Below are 5,109 nucleotides of genomic sequence, written 5' to 3'. Positions count from 1 at the left end.
CAATAGAGTAAGAAAAAAAAACTATTAAAAGACTATATGAATTTGAAAGAGTTAGTTTCCTGCAATAACGGAGTCTCTGGAAATTCACTAGAACAGCAGGCGAGGGGCCAAGGATGCTGGCCCGAAGACTGGCCCTGGGCAAGGCCTTTCTCTCCTTTGAGCTTTAACCGGAGATTTGTGGATGTTTCATGATTTGGGGCACACGGGTGGGGACTTCCAATGGGCTCCAGGATGATGGGCCTTCGGGATTTGGGGGTTTTATGTGCACACAGCTGAAGCTCCAACTTGCAAAGCGAACTGGGCAGGGCGGTGGTTAATGACTGGTGTTGACTGTAGTCGTCACTTTTGCTCTTGTCTCTTCCATCCTGATGGCGCTTAACAGGTTGCCATGCATTTCCCTTTATTTCATTTTACCCTCTATGCGCAGTAAAGCTTTCTATGGGCCATTTTTACAGAGAGAAGACTGAGTCTGGAAGGGAATACGCGTCCCTCCCAAGGTCATGGAGCCTGTCAGCACCCCACACCCTCCTGGACAGCCAGCGGAGGGGGAGTGCTGTACCTGATGCTCACGGACAGAGCACCATGCCGGTTCCTGGGCTCTGAGGACTCTGCGCCAGCCTCACCTCACCGTCCTGAGGTCGTGCTTACCTGTCTGTGTTCCCCCACTGACTGTGGTCCTTCTGTGAACAGGGACTGTCCTCGCTCTCAGTGTCCGGTGACCCAGCACTGTGCCTGGCTCAGTTAGGAGCCTGGATGATATCTGAACATTGACGCAGGCATCACTGCCATCCTGTCCTCACCTCTTCTCCCCTTCCTCCTCCCCGAGTGGATGCTGATAGAGGGAGTGCGCTTTGGCAGTTAAGAGCTCAGCTTCTGGGTTTAGGCAAACTCTGACTCTGCCATTCACTGCCTATTTAATATGTCCAAGCCTCACTTTCCACATCTGTAAAATGGGAATGATGGGGAGGGAACACTCTTAGCCCAGAGTTTGGCACAAAATAGGCATTTAATAAATAATGTCTGTAAATGTTTATGATGGTCGTGATTCACTCTCAGACTTTTTTTCTTTTTCGGCCTCGCCGCCCCGGCAGTGCGAACGCCAAGTCCTAAACACTGGACTGCCAGGGAATTCCCTCAGGTGTGATTTAAGGGCTGTAAGCTTATCTTAAGTGGCAAGTGGGTCACCACCGCTCTCTTCCAGATAGATGCGACATCTACATCTCTTCCACTCTCGCTCAATCCTGCACCTGTGGACGCCTTCCTGGGCTTTGGGGGTGTGGCCGGGAGTCCAGGCATCAGATTTACGTGTGTACAGCGCCTGGCAATTTGCAGGGGCTCAGGAGGCATTAGCCCCTGCTCCAGCCACCAACACTGCTGTCACTCCTCTTCCTATCCCCAGCCTCAGTCTCCCCACAGACAGTTGCTTCACAGCCACCCCATGAGGTACCAAGGCAGAGTTCAAAGTGTGTCCGCTCCCACCATCTCTGACACTGTCCTTAGAATATACCCAGAGGCTCCCCTCCCCAGGACAATGCCAGGATCCAGAAGGCCTAGAGGAAGCTGTCGGGGAAGTCCCCACATTCCACAGCCCAGACACCATCACAGCACAAGTCCAGATTAGCTCCATAGGGGAGATGACCCATCCTGGAGGCTGCCGCCCTTACCTGCCCCGGAGGGCTGGTGACAGGACTAGTCCTGGGAATTCAGATCTGGCCCTGGTCTGCCACCAAGTGGCTGTGTGGCCTTAGGACCCCCGACAGGCGTAGGGAGGAAGACCGCTGAGAGCACAATTGCGGGAGAATCGCTCCACTCTCACTAGAGGCACAAAAGTCTTCATCTAGATCCCCAAAGGGGTCCCCACCCACCTCAGGAGGGTGGGTATAGCCAGACCAGGTCCTTCTGTGAAGGACTGTTAGCGCCTCCCTTTCCAGGCCCGTTTCCACCGATGAGAGGGACAGATGCTCCCTTGGTCGGGGCAAGGGAAGGGGGTAACTGCATGTCTAAATGAAGATGCTCAGAACGGCCCCGCCCTCACCGCTGTCCAGTCCTCAGGAAGGCTCACACCCCACCGACCCAGCAAGACCAGAGCTACCCACTCGCACCCCTCCCTGCCCCAGAGCACCCCCAAACTGGCCACTCAAGCACACACTGCAGACTTTGTAGCTGTTTTTATTATTAATATTATCTTCTCCTTTAAGCATCCCTTTAAGGGTGAAATGAAATCCAACCATTTACAGAGAAAATGATTTCAGAATGTACATATTGATTTTCCCTTACAAAAAAAATAATACTATTATTATTATTGGTGTCCTTAAATTACACATTTCCCAGGACCCTGCCCGCTGCTTGGGCAAGTCCTGTCTCCCCACACTGTCACCTTTGTCCCCAAAGCTCTTCCACGCCTGCCCATGGGAACCAACATGATCCGAGGTGTGCTGGGCCTCCTTGAGTCTGGAGGCCATAGGGCGGGTGGTTCCCAGAGAAAGCAAGCTGGCTACGGCGCCAGGGCCAGCAGTGCACTGGCGCTCACATTCACAGTTTGGTTTCCCTTCATACTGGGGGAGTGGCCCAGGGCTCCCCTGCCCCCGAAATTCCCAGTGTCTGACGTGCCTATAAGTGAAACTCTTCAACCCCACGCCTTGGCCCCCACAGCCCGCTGGAAGCCGTGCGCTCCGCTCCGTGGCCAGGCCTCCACTTGGCGGTGACCGTGAATGTGCCCGGCCCTCCTGGGTCTGAGAGGGAAGGTGGGGTCTAGCAGGTCTGAGCTCCTCCCCTCTGCCTCCCCCTGCCCCTGAGCTGGTGAACTGGAGGCCAGGGACCCCTGACAGCCTGGACAGGGGCATCCCTTCAGCAGCAGAGGGTGCCAGGGGCATAGGATGAGGAAGCTGTCAAGGAGGGGGGCCCTGGGCTGGGGCTCAGGCACGAGTCAGAAGCCCCCAGAGACTGCCCGCCCGGCAGGGAGCAGAGGTGGCTGGAGGTGAGGTCAGGTCACCCTGGCCTGGGTGACCCAGAGCCACAGGGACACCTTGACCTCTTGAGCCCCTTAGCTGCAAGAGGGGCCAGAGAGAAGGGGGCTGCTCTACCTCCAAGGGAAGGGTTCCCTCGGGACACCCCCTCAATGGGAGGGACAGTGGGGGCAACAGAGACCCCCATACCTGCTTCACACCCGCCCGCCCGAAGCTGCTCTGCGGCCAGCTCCCCGAGCCGCACCCACGCCGGGCGCCTCCCCAGGCAGAGATATGGCAAATGAGACGCCCTCCTCTCCCGACCCATCAGGAAAGCCCCAATAAGACACCCCAAGAAAGTCCCGGCTGGAGGCTGGAGGGGCTGGGATGGAGGGAAGGGGCCGGGGGGTCGTGGTGGGCTCTCAGCCCTACAGCACTCTGGTCGGGAGGATTCTCATTCCTTGGACTGAAAGACAGACAGACAGACGGACGGACCCAACATCCCCTTTAGCCTGGCTTTCCAGTCTCCCCAGCTTGCTTTCTGCCTCAGTCATTTCGGGAAGTTGCAGGAGGTGTGGCCCCAGGCTCCAGGTCTCGGGAAGGGTGGCCTGGGCTCTGCTTCCACATCCACACACAAGCATATATGTACAGGGACGCACCAACACAGTCACGTACAAGTATACAGCAAGCATGCACCCATGCCCATAAATACACACACACACACACACACACACACACACACTCACGCACAAACACGTACAGTTCCACAGGCAGGCTCTGCGATCCGGCATCACTGGGTAAACATCTGAGGGGGCCTCGGGGAGGGGGCGTCTCTCCCGGCCCACAGCGGCAGGCTCTCACTGCACCCCAGCCCTGGGCTGGCAGTGAGGGGGCAGGGGCAGGTTTCAGGAGCTCTGAACATGCGAGCAGGATCTACAACTACAACAGTCATTTCCACCCTCTCCCCTCCTCCCCTTGTGCCAGAGATGCTCCTGTACCCATATCCATCCTCTCCTCCTCCTTCCTTTAATAAATGAGCAGGGCAGCCCAGCTGAAAACTACTTTTCCCGCTTCCCTTGCAGCTACCTGTGGCCATGTGACTAAGTCCTGGCCAGTGAGACGCCATCGGAAGTGACTGTGCCACCTCTGGCTCATGCTCTTAACAGGAAGGGTGTGCACTTCCATGCCTTTTTCTGGTTGCCTCAGACACGGATGCACATGTGATGGTGGGAGCTCGAGCAACCACTCTACCCAGAATTGGAAAGTGTGATGAAGGAAAGCAGAGCTGCCCTACCAGATCCAGACAACCTCCCTCCGGAGAGTTAAGTTAGAAACAAGCTTCTGTCTGCTTGAACCACTGTATTTGTGGGTCTCTTAATTACAGCAGCGTAGAATCTACTCTAACAATACATCCCCCTCCCCCACGAGGCAACTAAGGAATGAGATAACATACAACTGGCCTTAATGTCCCTCTTGGGCCCAGGGCAACCTCATGGCCCCTTCCTGGCCCCTAGCCAGCCCCAAGGAGGGGCACATGGGTGACTCCATCTGAGATGGTGGAGAGCTGGGGCTGTGGGTTCCAGTGGGAAGGGGTGATGGGGGAGGAGGAGGCTCCTCCCCCAGGGCTGACTTACTAGGCTGGCTGACAGTCCCATCCCACCCTGAGAACTGGACTCCTGGTCTTGCAAGGACTGGGTGGGCAGCCCACAAGACAGCGACATCAAAAGTAAGAAGGAATGTCAAGGCCAGGTTTGGAACCAAAAGGAAGACTTCCCAGGCTTCCCCAGGCCCCACACCTGTGTCAGGTCCGGAGGGGCTGGGGGCACAGGGCCATCCGTGCAGTGTGTCCTGTGGGGCAGCAGGGTGGAGGTCCCTGCTCCCTCTGGCCCAGCACTCCTGAGGACACTACAAAGCATCCACCCGGGCTTCCTTCCAGCTGCCACTTCTCATCCCCTCCGACCTTGGTGTCCCTTCTTCCTCCTGGGCCCAAATGCATCTATTTACAGAGCCCTGGGATCTCCCGGCATCCCCCTTTCCCACTGCAGGTCCAAAGCCCCAGGAGGCCGAATGGTGGGCTTCTCCCCGGAGGGGACCGTAGCTCCCACTTGGCTGCCCTAGGGAGTTCCTGCAGGCTCCCTTCCCCACCCTCCCCCGCTCCCCAGTA

This window comes from Delphinus delphis, chromosome 11 (assembly GCF_949987515.2).
Source record: "Delphinus delphis chromosome 11, mDelDel1.2, whole genome shotgun sequence".
Lineage (NCBI taxonomy): Eukaryota > Metazoa > Chordata > Mammalia > Artiodactyla > Delphinidae > Delphinus > Delphinus delphis.
The sequence above is the reverse complement of the archived record's forward strand: the minus strand, read 5'-3'. Positions refer to the sequence as shown.